This window comes from Zea mays, chromosome 7, assembly GCF_902167145.1.
Source record: "Zea mays cultivar B73 chromosome 7, Zm-B73-REFERENCE-NAM-5.0, whole genome shotgun sequence".
NCBI lineage: Eukaryota > Viridiplantae > Streptophyta > Magnoliopsida > Poales > Poaceae > Zea > Zea mays.
The window spans coordinates 122,367,836-122,383,391 of NC_050102.1; the positions used below are offsets into that span (position 1 = coordinate 122,367,836).

The 15,556-nt window shown below is 46.9% G+C and overlaps 1 pseudogene across 1 annotated transcript; it reads right to left on the reverse strand.

Annotated features, from left to right (window-relative positions):
* Positions 1-10,855: 10,855 nt before the first annotated feature.
* On the reverse strand, positions 10,856-13,697 carry LOC100193221 (zinc finger pseudogene; annotated as a pseudogene). Its single transcript, NR_163975.1, has 3 exons — positions 13,477-13,697; positions 12,340-12,755; positions 10,856-12,062 (listed from the first exon to the last, which is right to left on the reverse strand). The product of NR_163975.1 is annotated as a zinc finger pseudogene (transcript).
* Positions 13,698-15,556: the final 1,859 nt, after the last annotated feature.

Genomic DNA, 15,556 nt, shown 5'->3' on the forward strand with positions numbered 1-15,556 from the left:
GCCGACTGCAACGAAAACCAACGAGATAGTTAGAAATAATATCTAACTTAGTGCTATATATCGAAATAAAAAGGTGGCGTACCCATGCTTCGGCATATTGGCCCAGGCTCCGGCTGCCTTGGTGGTGCGAGGGCCCTTGCATCTGCAAACGCCGTTCCCGGCTAGCTGTGTGCACCTCGTCCCACTCAGCCGAACACCACCTATCCACCATCTGCTCCCAGCAGAGAGGATGTGCGGCGCACCAATGTGGAATCACCTGCAAAGTAAACACATAAAGTGCATATCAGAAGATACAATAAAATTCATGCATGGAGTACTGGTACCAAACATGCATGACTTTACCTGCATGTACTGCTCCCTGGTCAACGACATGGTTCGGGCTTGAGGTTTGGTCACCTTCTCCCCAAGGACGGAGCCGTGGTAGGTGATGATGGCCTGGATGCGGGCCTCATAGTGCATGTCCACGACGAGCTTCTTACAGCACGTGGTGGCCACCACATCCGCCCTAGCCTCGTATCCAGCATCGCATCTGAAGAAATCCTGCATACAAAAACGATGTATCCATACATTATTTCAAGAATTTGCAACGAATGCGACATATTTTATATTATACTAAGACTTACCCACAGCTCTTGCTTCACCCGCTCCGCCTTGTTATTGAATTCCCTGCCGTCCCGGTCTACTGCATCGGGGGCGACGGCGTAGTGGTCGAAGGTGAAGGCTGGGCCCGTCACTCCGGCGTACTCCACAAGTCCAGGGAAGTGTTCCCTGCACAGCAGGCCGAGGATGTTGTTGGGGGGGCGACGATGACCCCCAGCATAATCCAAAACCGTCCAAGACCTGTCCAAGTGATAAATAAAAAGTATTAGTTTATATTATGATTTTGAACACATAATATGAACAAGAATGAAGAACATAAAGTTACATACCTCTCCCCTTCCGGCCGAATCAACGGTCGTCTGTCCCGAAGTATGGGACGCGGCGGGAGACTCGCGGGGCCTCGCAGGTAGATGCTCCTCGAACTAGAGCCGCCTGAACCTGAGGCGTCCTGCTGCTGGTCGTCGTCGTCCTGCTGGTCGTCGTCGTCCTGAGGCGCCGGCTGCTGCTGCGCTGCCTGCTCTGCCTCCTGCTGCTGCGCTGCCTGCTCTGCATCGTCCGCCGTCCTACTCCTCCTCCCCCTCCTCCTCCTCAGGAAACCGCCCACCATATTTGTCCAACAACCTGCAATTAAGAGTAAACAAATAAGCACATATAAAAAGATGTATTTAAAAACAGGTGCGAAATAAAAAGTCATATAGCATTACATCGATTAAAAATAATCTTCATATGTGTCGGGGTTAGCCGGATCAAAACTCTCATCATCACTATCAAGCATTTCAATCTCAACACCATCGGAAGACGCAACCTCATCATTGCCTTCAAGGATTACTAAGTCATTATCATTTTGCACCTCATCATCCTCCTCATCAACAACCATTTCAATATCTACGTCCATTCCGATAGCTTCTGTTAAGTCTATCTCAAATCGCCCTTCTAGCCCATCTTCTTGGAAGAACTCTCCATCATATGTGTCCGGGTCTAAGTTGTAATCTTCATCGTTAGGAACAGGTAACCTCCCATGCGGCGATACCTTATACACAACATCCCAACCCTTAAGATGTTCTTTCGTTTGACACGCATATGGGAGATAATACACTTGTGTGGCCTGTTGGGCCACGATATAGACATCGTCTCCTGCTAAGGTAGAATTTTGTCGAATTTCGACTATCCCAAGATTAGAATGTGTCCGTCTCGTCACTTGAGGGTCAAACCAATGACATTTGAATATCACTGGAGTAAGAGGTTTGGAACCATAAAAATTGAGCTCATATATTTCTTCAATTCGTCCAAAATAATCGACATTGTCAAGCCCCGGCGTAAAGACTCCAGAACACGTTGTTTTCCGATTGGGCCGACTTTGGTCGTAGTGTGTTGTGCGAAAACGATATCCATTGACGTCATACCCAGAATATTTCTTGACCCTATAAGCAAAGTCGTTGGCTACTTGTCTCAACTCGGCACTCATAGACGGATCTCTTTGGCCCTGCAAGTATTCGCAAGTTAAAAGATGCTAAATTGAGTTCAAAGACGTATCTCTTTTACAAACTAAGCACGTACCTTACGTTTGAACCAGGAAATGAAATCGGGCAACCCATTTCGCGCACCCTTTCTAAGAAGAGCGTCATATTCCTGTGGAGTGGGGTCCCTTGATCGACGCCAGAATTCATGAAGAAATTGTTCCATGTATGGCGTCACCTCTTCAAGGTTGGTCAATACGTATAGCATGATATGTCGCCACTCGTCATGATTCAGGGTCTTGGTGGTCGAGCCACTTGCGCTTCCGAGTTGGCCTCGAAATATGCTAAGGTTCGATTCATTGTCGCCATCATTGTAACGAGGGGGTGGATTATGCACGCTCGGCAGTTTGTCACCATAATAATTTGTTGTGAAGTTTGAGACCTCCTCTAGAATGTATGCCTCTGCAATGGAAGCCTCGATTTTGCATTTATTTCTACATTTCTTTCGAATAGTCTTTAGACATCTCTCGATTGGATAGCACCAACGTCCCTGCACGGGGCCCCCCATTCGTGCCTCATAGGGGAGATGAAGAATCAAATGCTGCATTGGATTGAAGAAGCCGGGTGGAAATATCTTCTCAAGCTTACACAGTAACACGGGGGCCAATCTTTCCAAGTCTGCAACCACGGTCCGAGATAACTCTTTTGCACAAAGCTGACGGAAGAAATAGCTCAACTCTGAAAGCGTTAGCCAGACATGCTCAGGGACATAGCCTCGAACCATCGCAGGAAGAATCCGTTCAATCCATATGTGGAAGTCATGACTCTTCATCCCTAAGACTCGCATAGTAGATAAGTTCACCCCCCTACTCAGGTTAGCTGCATACCCATCAGGGAACATCAACATCTTGATCCACTGAAGTACTTCCTTCCTCTGGGCCCTACTTAGGACGAAATCGGCCTTAGGCCTTCTCCATGTCTTTCCGCCACTTGGCGGCTTCATCTCTAGTTTTGGTCTATCACATAACGCTGCCAGATCCACTCTTGCCTTCACATTATCCTTTGACTTATCAGGAATGTCCATAATTGTTGCCCACAGTGCCTCGGCAACATTTTTTTCAGTGTGCATCACGTCAATGTTGTGTGGAAGGAGCAGGTCGTCATAATAGGGGAGCCGAGTCAAGCCAGACTTATGTGTCCACATATGCTGCTCACCATATCCCACAAAACCACCTTCTGTATTGGCCACGAGCCCATCTATCTGTTGACGAATTTCGGCACCAGTCATCGCTGCAGGTGGGCGGTCTGTCACTACGACACCTTTCGTAAAGTTCTTGATGTCTAGGCGGAATGGATGGTCAGCAGGAAGAAATTGTCGATGTTTATCGAAGGACGAATATTTGCCACCCTTTTTCAACCAAATGAACCTGAGAGCTTCCTTGCAAACTGGGCATGGGAACTTATCGTGAACACACCAGGCACAGAATAGCCCATAGGCCGGTAAGTCATGCATGGAGTACTGGTACCAAACATGCATTCTGAAGTTTGTCTTCGTAGCTCGGTCAAACGTCCATACCCCTTCCTCCCAGGCACGTACCAATTCATCGATCAAAGGCTCCATGTACACGCCCATTTTGTTCCCCGGGTGTCCGGGAATTATCAACGACACGAATATATTCTGCCTTTGAAAGCACACACCAGGGGGGAGATTGATTGGGATAACAAACACGGGCCAACATGTGTACGGGGCAGCGCTCATTCCATAGGGATTGAACCCATCTGTGGCCAACGCAACACGTACATTACGAGCCTCTTCGGCTTTCTCACGGTGAATGTCATCAAAGTGTTTCCATGCTTCACCATCTGATGCGTGCACCATCTTGTCAGGATTGTATCGTTTTCCATTTTTGTGCCAAGTCATCTGTTTCGCGGATTCCTCTGTCATGTACAGACGCTGGATCCTCGGTACGAACGGAAGGTGTCGTAGGATTGTCAAGGGGATGTTGAGCTGCCTCTTTTGTCCATCACCAGAGTCTACCTCCATAAACCTAGACGAATTACACTTGGGACAGTACTTTGCCTCCGCGTATTCTTTCCTAAATAGCACGCAGCCCTTCGGACAAGCATGAATCTGCTCATACGTCATCTTGAGTGCACGAAGTAGTTTCTGTGCCTCGTACATGCTCTTTGGCAGAACGTGATCATCCGGAAGCAGACTCCCAATAACCGTCAACAAGCCATCGAATGCGTCTCTACTCATGCTGTACTGCGACTTGAACGCCATTACACGCCCAATGGCATCCAGTTGAGAAACCTTTGTCTGGCCGTGAAGGGGCTTCTGTGCCACGTCGAACATGTCGTAGAACGCCTTTGCAGTCGGCTCTGGCTCGTCATCCATACATCCTCCCGTGTACTGTGCCTCCTGATAGTCGTTCAACATATCTGCTACCCCCGCATCCGCGTCATAATCCTCGACACGTTGTCTCAGCACCTCCTCTCTCGTACGATGCGCTTCACCATGAAATATCCACCGAGTATAGCCCGACGTAAATCCATTCTTCCAAATATGTTCTACCATGGTCTTCTTTGGTTTTCTTTTCCGGTTGTCACATTTGTTGCACGGGCATGGGACTAGACTCGCTCCTTTAGCAGCTTCGCCATATGCCCGTTCCACGAAATCATCGGTCTTTCTAATCCATTCAGTGGTGACATCGTTCCTTCCTCTACGGCCCGTGTACATCCACTCACGGTCCTCCATCCCCTAACAGAAGCCTAGCAACAGAAAATTTCGGCAGCACCTCCCCTGCACGGGGAGGTTTCGAAATCCTGCAAATAAAACTATCAGCACGATGGCTGTCTTCCACGCATAATTCAACGGCACGATGGCCAGCAATCACACATATATATATATTCAAGCTATGCATGTTTTAGAGTTTGGCATTCTTTTTTTAATCTACTAGAAACAAGGTTATCCACACAATGGAAATTCTAAGTACAGAATGGTTAGATATAATAATATAGCTCTAACTATCCATCACATTATCAATCATATGCTCAACAAAAATAAAAAATGATTTACCGGCGGCGTGGTGCCGGGCGCGACGGCGGTTGAGGGCGAGGCGTGGGGACGACGGTTGAGGCCGGGTCGCGGCGGTGGCGGTGACGGTGCGCAGCGGCGGTGTCGGAGGGTGGGCGGGCGAGGGAGAGGGAGAGGGGCGCGGCGGCGTCGGCGGGCGGGCGGCTTTGGCGAGGGGCGCAGCGAGGGGCGGCGCACGGCGGGCGAGGGGCGGCACACGGCGGGCAAGGGGCGGGCGAGGGGCGGCGCACGGCGGGAGAGGGAGAGGGGCGCGGCGGCGTCGGCGGGCGACGTCGGCGGCGAACGGCGAGGCGAGGCGAGCGGCGGCGCACGGCGAGCAGTGTGACAGAGAAGAGTGAGAGGAGAGGAAGGAGAAAGGAGAAGGCGCGCGGGGCGTTTATTTCGCCTCTTTGCCGAGTGCCCGCGATCTGGCACTCGGCAAAGATTTTTTTTTAATTTTAAACTACGTTTTGCCGAGTGCCAGATCGCTGGCACTCGGCAAAGGCGGCTTTGCCGAGTGTCAACTGGCAGGCACTCGGCAAAGAGTTTTTCTATGTTCTTTGCCGAGTGTCAACCGACTGACACTCGGCAAAGCTATCTTTACCGAGTGTCATAATTTAACACTCGGCAAAATACATTTAAATTTTTTAAATTTTGTCTCCCAAACTTTTTGTGGTATGTTCCTACACTATGTAGACCTACATGTACCATTTTGAGACAATTATAACATAGTTTCCATAGTTAGTAGATTTAGTTCGTTTATTTGAATTTCTTCGGAAAATTCAAATTTGAACTGCAGGTCACTCGAAACTTGGAAAACCGTGCATGAAAAAATGATATTCATGTTACTTAGCATAAGTTACGACCGATTGCAGAAACGTACCGGAAACTTCGAGCAACATGCTCACTAAACATGGCCGTGAACTTGGCATCCACATGTTTAAAAATTGTATAAAACACAAACAAAGTCAGAAAATCATGAAACTTGTCCACGTGTCATGATATCATATGTATAGGCTGTGATAAAAATTTTAGAATGTTTGGAGAAAGTTGTGAGACACTATGTGTAGAAACCTAAGAGATCCACATGAAATCTAAGAGTTATTTCATGTGGATCTCTTAGGTTTCTACACATAGTGTCTCACAACTTTCTCCAAACATTCTAAATTTTTTATCACAGCCTATACATATGATATCATGACACGTGGACAAGTTTCATGATTTTCTGACTTTGTTTGTGTTTTATACAATTTTTAAACATGTGGATGCCAAGTTCACGGCCATGTTTAGTGAGCATGTTGCTCGAAGTTTCTGGTACGCTTCTGCAATCGGTCGTAACTTATGCTAAGTAACATGAATATCATTTTTTCATGCACGGTTTTCCAAGTTTCGAGTGACCTGCAGTTCAAATTTGAATTTTCCGAAGAAATTCAAATAAACGAACTAAATCTACTAACTATGGAAACTATGTTATAATTGTCCACAAATGATACATGTAGGTCTACATAGTGTAGGAACATACCACAAAAAGTTTGGGAGACAAAATAAAAAAAATGAAAATACACTTTGCCGAGTGTCTAGGTATGACACTCGGCAAAGAGGGCTTTGCCGAGTGTCTATTACGTAGCACTCGGCAAAGAAGCCTCTTTGCCGAGTGCCAGCCGTTGGCTCTCGGCAAAGACTGACGGCCGTCAGCTCTGGGACGGCCGCTGACGGCCCTTTGCCGAGAGCCCCGTTTGCCGAGTGCGTTACACTCGGCAAACTTGTCTTTGCCGAGTGCCTACCTGTGCCGAGTGTTTAGCACTCGGTAAAGGGGCTCTTTGCCGAGAGCCTAACTTTATCGAGTGCGACACTCGGCAAAGCCTTCTTTGCCGAGTGCCCGACAAAAGGCACTCGGCAAAGAATACAACACTCGGCAAAGCCTCGGATTCCGGTAGTGAGGGTCCTTATCTTACTGTACAATTCCCCCCAGTGCCACCGGCACTATAGATGGCCAACCGGGCCGCACGGCACGGCACTGGCACTAGCACGGCCAGGCACGGCACGTCAGGGCACGGCACGGCTAGGCACGGTAGAAGATCCGTGCCGTGCCTGTTAGTGCCAACGTGCTGGGTCCTCGGCCCAGGCACGGCACTACCAGTGCTTAACCGTGCCGTGCCGTGCCAACAGGCACGCCAGCACGCCAGTGCTAGTGCCAGCACGGGCACTACGTGTAGAAATACACGCAGCAGCATTCAAACAGCATAAGTGACTAACAGATTTCATAGTTAGTAACAGATTCAAACAACATTCAAACAGCATTCACAAAGAGAGTAAGAGACTAATCAAACAAAAATTATATGAGCTGAAGTGCAATGGCTGCCTCGTTAAAAACCTGTCTAGGTAAAACTCACCCTTGTGAGAAACCCTAGACAGGAAAAAAGAGTACAGCCCAGCTCATTAAAATGTTTTTCAAATGTTTACAGTCGAGTCCAGTCTAGTGTCCAGGTGCATAATATTACAGTCCCATTACAGAAATGGTCACAAAGAGAGTAAGACTAATCAAGATAAAGATTTTCAAATGTTTCTTCAAGCTCTTTGTCATCCACCATGTGTTGCATCCTTGCTTCAGCATCCTCCCAATCTTTAATGCATGTCAACATTTCAACCACATCAGACTTCAATCTCCTCCTCCGCTCGTCGATGATCCTGCCAGTTAAACTAAAAGTGGATTCTGAAGAGATGGTAGACACAGGAACAGTTAAAATATCTTTAGCCATAATTGACAGTACTGGATAAGTGAGTTTGTGCTGATGCCACCAGTGCAAGATGTTGAAATCATCAGTTAACTGGTTGACAGTGTCACAATCTAAGTAAGAAATGAGTTCAGAAGCAGTAGAAGCTGAAGAGCTTGCAGCATGCAGTAGAGCAGTTGCAGAGGTATCTCTAGCAATGTTTAGAGTAGAAGCAAAAGAATGCATACCAACAGAAGTACCCACATCATCAGCATCATCATAAATTTCATCCCAAGCAGACCGTTTCTTACCAGACAAGTTAGGAGGGACAACCCTATTCAATGAAAGTAGTGAAAGGTATCCTATGAGGAAACAAATGCTTAAGCATCAGATATGTAGAGTTCCATCTAACCTCCATGTCTAACTGGAATTTTCTAGGCCTAATATTAGTAGCAATGCAATAACTTTTATATGCAGCAATTCTCTGATTAGATGAGTTTAAAAATGATATTGCAGTTCTAAATGTTTCAATCAAGTTCTTAAGAGAATCTAGGGCCTCTTTAACTATCAAATTGATTATATGACATGCACAACGCTGATGCAAGAACATTTCAGAATCTGCCCCATTATCAATACCAAGATATGGTGACATTATAGGTCTAAGCAACCTCATGGCAGCAGCATTAGATGATGCATTGTCTAGGGTAAAAGCAAACACCTTATTAGTCAAGCCATAATCAGCAAGCACACCAGCAACACGATCAGCAATGTTTTGTCCATTGTGTGACACATCAATAAGCACTAAAGCAAGCACCCTTTTCTCTAGTTGCCAATCAGGGTTTATGTAATGGGCAACAACACTAAGGTAGTCCTCTTTGGCATTACCAGACCAAATGTCAGAGGTCAAACACACACAATTAACATTAGAAGAAAGAGTCTCAACAAGCTTAGCCTTCTTATCAGTGAAGTATTTAACCATGTCTCTGGTGGTGGTTTGCCTAGAGACAGGCACAAATTTAGGATTATGAGCAGTTCTAATGTAGTGTTCAAATGCAGCATTTTCACCCAAACTAATAGGAATTTCTAGCCTAGCAAGCAATCGAACCAATTCATTACGTGCAACCATAGGACAGTACTCCCAGTTACGCATACTACCATCAGGATTAAAAGATATCTGAGACTGAGACATGCGGGTTTTCTCACGCCTCCTGGGACATCTGTCTCTATGTCGGGTCAGGTGGCCAGTGCCACCACTAGAGAGAGCAGAATATTGCTTAGAGCAATGTATACACTTAGCTGCAAACCTAACCTTCTTACCGTTCACGAATTTGAAAAGTTTCTCGAAATCTAACCACACTGCAGAAGTAGAAGGACGACATCGCTTGGCACTGTGTTCGACCCCTTCACCTTCGTTATCCTGACCACCGACTTGTTGTTCATCACCGACATGGACAGGATGCTCGCTGCTATGGCCAAAGAGCGCTGCAACATCCTCCCGGAGGTCATCCTCATCGTCATCTCCGGCCAACCCGCACAACCGTCGCTCATCGTTGCAGTCGATCTCAACAGTTTCATCGTCGGAGACGGCCATCGACCCACCTCGGACTCGGAGTCCCGGTTCCTCAACGGAGTAAGCCGGAGCACCAGAGCTAGGAGAGAGGAGGGGACGACCGGTCCGGCCAACCGGTTCCCCCACGGATTTGAATCCGGAGCACCAGAGCTAGGAGGCCGGAGCTAGGAGAGAGGAGAGGGAGACAGCCAGACAGGAGCTAGGAGAGAGGAGAGGCCGAGTTCCTCAACGGAGTAAGCCAGATCACACCGGAGTAAGCCAGATCACACCGGAGGCCGGAGGGGGAGAGGGAGACCGGATTTGTGTGCCAGTGCCGTGCCGGTCTGCCGGACAGTACCGGAGGGGGAGAAGAAGATAGGAGAGGGAGACCAGAGCTAGGAGAGAGGAGAGGGAGACCGGAGCTAGGAGAGAGGAGAGTACCAGTGCCAGTGCCAGTGCCGCCGTACCGGACCCCGGAGTCCCGGTTCCTCAACGGAGTAAGCCGGAGCACCGGGATCTCCGCAGAAGCGCAGATCACACCGGAGGCCGGAGGGGGAGAAGAAGATAGGAGAGGGAGACCGGAGCTAGAAGAGAGGAGAATACCAGTGCCAGTGCCGCCGTACCGGACCCCGGAGTCCCCAGTCCTGGTTCCTCAACGGAGTAAGCCGGAGCACCGGGATCTCCGCAGAAGCGCAGATCACACCGGAGGCCGGAGGGGGAGAAGAAGACAGGAGAGAGTAGAGAGGAGAGGGAGAACGGAGCACCGGGATCTCCGCACAAGCGCAGATCGCGCCGGTTCTAAAATGCGCGTGTAAACTGTAAACCCTAATAAGCCGGAGCACCAGGATCTCCGCAGATCACACCGGAGGAGGAGAAGAAGACAGCAGATCCGAGCGGGGGTTATGGATCTGAGTTACCCGGTTCACAAATGCGCAGATCCGAGCGGGGGAGAGCCGGAGAGGATCTCCGACGGCGACGAGCGACGATCGATCCGAGCGGAGGCGCCGAGGCGGAGAGCCGGAGACCGCAGACCGGAGGCGGAGAAGGAGACCGGAGCGCTTAGCGGAGGCGGAGGGAACGAGGGAGAGGAGAGCTCGCCGGTCGCCGCCGAATCGCCCGCGGCTGAGAGAGAGCGCGTTAGGGTTTGAGCGAGAGCGAGAGTGAGACAGTGAGTGAGGAGTGACGCCCGCGGCCGCGGCTGGGGCGGGTTAGGCCTTAGGGTTGTTTACAGCGCGTGCTTTTGGGCCGTGCCGACGCCGTGCCGGCCCAGTTAGCCGTGCCGTGCCTGGGCCGACCCTACGGGCCCAAGTCGTGGCCCAGGCACGACACTATGTACGGGCCGTGCCCGGCACTGGCACTAAAAGGACCGTGCCGTGCCGTGCCAGTGCCGTGCTTTTTAGTGCCGTGGCCGGGCCGGCCCGTCGTGTTAGTGCCATTTGGCCAACTATAACCGGCACCCAAGCCACAACTGCATTTCGTTTGTTCGCACTGAGCCTTTTCTGGTGCTTACTCCCACAAAGATGGTGAGCAAGCATCTTTTCGCTGTTGCACTTCAAATTGCAGACCTCGCAGAAATACCGCAACTTATGTTTCTCCATATGTTCCTCCTCCTCACAATGGCCTGCAAGCATACTCTCGCTGTTGCACTGCGGATTGCAAATCCCGCACGACCACAATGCTGTCTGATCCTCCACCTTCTCTGAACTCGAACTGTTGCTGTCAGAACCATTTGAAGCTGCTTTGTGCACTGTCGTCAGATTGCTTGATTTGGCATCCACGCCTCCTTGTAGTGCCTCCACCTTCTTTTGGTGTTTCTTGCCTCTGCAGTGCTGAGCGAATTGAGGTGCGGAGTAACATTTTGCCTGACAGATAACACAACCCCATTCAGAGGGCGGTTGCTGGTCCTTGGCAATTTCTGGTGGAAAATCTCCTGTTTTCTTGGCTTCTTCAAGTAGGTCCTGGACATTCAGTTGGTGTATCTTCGCTCCAAATTGGTGCTCCAAGTCTAATTTGCAATCAGAATCAGCTTGAAGTATGCTACAATTTGATCCTGGAGTCTGCTCTGTATGTTGCGGTGCAATGTTCGGAAGCACCGTGGCTTCTCGCGACTCAGAATTCCTTGACAGGTTACTGATTTCGTCCAGTAGAGCTTGAGGCTTAGCTAAAAGGTGCCCTCGTAACTCCAATTCATGAGTAGAGTTCGCTAGGCAATGGGTAGAACTCATCGGAGGTGGCTTCTCTGAATGTTGTGGTGCATTGTTCTTAGGGCACTCTGGTTCCTGCAGCTCATTAGTCTTAGCAATGCCATCACTCTCCATGAGTTGCGCTTTAATGTTTTGTCGGTGTGTTCTTCCATTTAGATGCTCCTTCATGTCTGATTCGCTTGTACTGTTGGCCTGGCATGTACTGCAGCTCCATTTTATCGAGGATGTTTTCTGCTCTGTGCTGGAAGAGGATTCCTCTGTTAATTGTACCTTCTGATTAATTGCTTCTTTTAATTGGTGCTTACGCCCTGCACGATGTTCTTGTAAGCTGTGCTCACTAGTTGCTTGCACCTGGCAGATTTCACAACTCAGTTTCTGGTGTCGTTTCTTTTTCTTAACTGGTATTGTTATTCCTGTCAGTTCCCATTTCACTGAAGGCAAAGTCGTCTTGGGCTGTATGGTCTGTTTGTTTGACATGCAGCATGCAGTTTGATTAGAACGTTGATAGCTGACATGGTAAAAACATCTACTAAACTTGCTACTAAATTCTATGAACTTTAATGATAACATTACCAAATGGTTGCAAAGAAACCTAAACTTTCAGTAGAATCCCCATACATAAATCCTACCAAACTGTTGATGTGTCACAGCTTAACATCGTTCTGAAGATATAATAGCAAATATTGCCGAAAGATAACTAACGGGCGAGGGTAAAAAACAGAAAGGATAAAGCACCCACCTCACTGGATTCTTGTGATTTCTGATCTTCGACTTTTGAATTCTCCTGACTTGCCTTACCATTACAACAAGGTCTCAAGCATTCACCATCTTCCATGGCAGGCTTCTCAGACTTCAACACTACACTCCTGTGCCTTCCCTCCTTTTGCTTTCGATCATGGACCTCATCCACATCGACATAACATTCTTGACTGACTGACCATCGCCAAGGTCGCATGGACTGCTCCCTGAAGGTGAAGGGAGCAGGCTTAGTCCATTCCACATCATCAGCGGCAATACCATGATGTGAGCTGTTGCACTTGCACAGGACCATGGCACGCTCTATCTTAGCCAACTCAACCTGGATGATCTCCTGGCGAAGACGATCCTTCTGAAGCTGTGACAGCAGCGCTTCCCTAATCACCAGCAATGGGTCCACTGCACAAGGCACAGTCATCTTGCCGTAAAAAAAAGCATAACCAATTCAGCAGTTGACCAGTCGTGAGCGTCTGATGCTCTGACTATGCCAAGGTTAGACCTAAGATGACAGTCAAAGACGAACAGGTTTTCTTAAAAAATACTCTCTCCGTCGCAAAATATAGCTTTTTCTAACCTTTTTGTAGATATACATATAAACTACATTCGAAGAATAATTAATGAATATTTGTTTAGTCTAAAACGAATTATATTTTCAGACAGAGATTATCAAAAGGCAAACAAGCTAAGTTGATGGATTGATGCTCTAAATTACCTATTTAGGAGTATTTCCTTATCAGGTGCAGTAGAACCTTCCTATGCAGGTGATTATGCCAAGAGCCGTAGAGTAGCATATAGCAACTGAATTTTAGAACCTTCCTATCCTGGTGATTATGCCAAGAGCCGCAGAGTAGCATAGCAACGGAACTTTAGATCCTTCCTATGCTGGTGATTATGCCAACGCACAAGAACCTTGCTTCCTTAATGGAAATCGGGGTTTCGCTTTCCAAAGGAACAGGCAGGCAGGCAGCAAGCCAGCTTGGAATGTTGGTACGGACCAAAAGAATAGCTTGCATCTGCACGAAAGGAATCTTCAAAAGATTCCTCCTTTGCCTTTTTGCTGTTCCCTCCCAATCCAAACACACACACACAAGCATGGAGGTCGACTACGGCGGCGGTGTACCGTGAGGCGGCGGAAGGTCGATGAAGCGGTGCATGTCGTCGATGTCCTCGTCGCCGTGGCCTCGGCGAGCGAATTCCATCGACCGGAAGCAGCGCGGGGAAACAGCACGGTTTTGCTGTTCCGGGGACAAATGGCCGGCGGTGGAGCGCCGAGGGGAAAGTGTACTTAGGGAAAGCAAATGGCAGGCCGCTGGTTCGTGCAGCTCATTATTCTTAGCCGTGGGCAGAATGAAATGATTTTTTTTAGAAACGGCATAAGGGATGACAAGTTGAAGATGGTTGGCGATTTTTTTTTTGTTTATTACTAATCCTTAACAACGAACCGGTACCAGTTTTAAATCTATCAGAAGGTTTAGGGAGGTACCGAGTACGGCAGGAATGACTGCCGCAGTGAGAAGAGAGCAAGAGGCACAAGCTCGGTGAGGCCTCCAAATTATTCAGGTTTAGTGTTAGTTTGGGAACTGCATTTTTCATGTGATTCCTATTTTATCAGGAGAAAATAAACTATTTTTTTGGAAAAATAGAGTTTTCAAACTAGCTCTTAGAGTTTAATTATTCTAAGATTTTTAATTAGAATATTCCATAATAAAGAGATGACTTAGCAATCTCAATATATGTCATGTTTGGCAGAGATTCAAGTGTTCTAGACTTGTAGGTTTATTAAAATCAATCCTATATTTATTTATTTTTATCCAAACATTTGTTCTACAGAATTCGGATCTATAAAAAAACCAGATCTGTGGGTTAGGTCCATGAATTTCATGGAGAATATTAGAAGGTGATTTCGTACCTTCTGGTAAAGTCGAGTAGTAGTGAGTAATTATCAATGTAATCCCTCATCTATTATACAACTTAGACCTTATTTGGAAACATAATATATTCTTAGTTCGAAGACAATATCATATCATGATATTTTAGACTAAAAGACGTTTGAGAGCACATATAAGAACTTTATATTTTAAACCATGGTGTTACCAATACTTCAATATTTTTAGGTTTAGACTAAAGTTTTTTTCTTGCACATAACTACAATATTCTCTTCTTTTATACTACAACTAAAATAATATGTCTTCAGACATGTGTTAAATTGTACTCATGTAAAATATATCATAGTTATGTTATAGAATACATTAAATCGTGATATTATAAGTTGTGTTTTTTGAGAAACAAAGTTAACAAACAGGCTCTGTATTCGTTCCCCCCCCCCCCTTCTGTTTGCGTTTTCCACGACGTTGTTGACCCCTCCTCCCGTCTTTCTTTTATTTTAGTCTTTTTTTAAAAGTTATTCGTAATACATCTCGACGCTAGTTTATTTTACACTAGGATCTCGGATTCACGTGCTAAGATAACGCTCACGTGGCAGCAATCTTGGCGTTAAGGATCTCGACGTCGAGGTCGGTGCCATAGACGTGGACGCCGAAGAGTTCGGTGTCACGGATGTTTGTAGCCTGCAGCGGGTGGAGGTAGCCAGGCGACGGCTTGCCTTCATTGCGTTTCATGCAGCGGCAACGCGTTGGAAAACGAATCGTGCTGCATGGAAACTCGAAGAGGCTCCGCCACGCGTGCAGTGCATGTGCAATTTCCCAAGCTGAAAGCACCGAGAGCGCATTGATTTCAAGAAACGTCTCATTTAATTAGTTTAATTAGATTGTGTTTAATGTACAGTGGTGTTTCTTGATAAGTCTTGAAGCTCTGCCGAAGTTTTTTTTTGTTTTTATATCTTCCTTATATTTCAGCTTTCTCCTTACCCTTTTGGCTAATAATCACCATCTTGCAGGTTTTACAGCAATATAAACATTTCGATAGTTTATTTTATGAAACCTAATTCAATGTTTTACGTGGAAAATATTGAGTTACTATTAGCTACATGAAGTGCGTGTTCAACTATGACATGCTCTCTCGTCGATATAGATATATTGGTTGTTTACTTATCTAGGTTGTTTCGTTTCTAGAGGCTAATTTTTAGTCCCTCCATTTTATTTCTTTTTTATCCCTAAATTGTTAAATACAGAAACTAAAATTATATTTTAGTTTTTGTATTTAACAATTTTAGGCTAAAATAGAATAAAATAAATGGACTA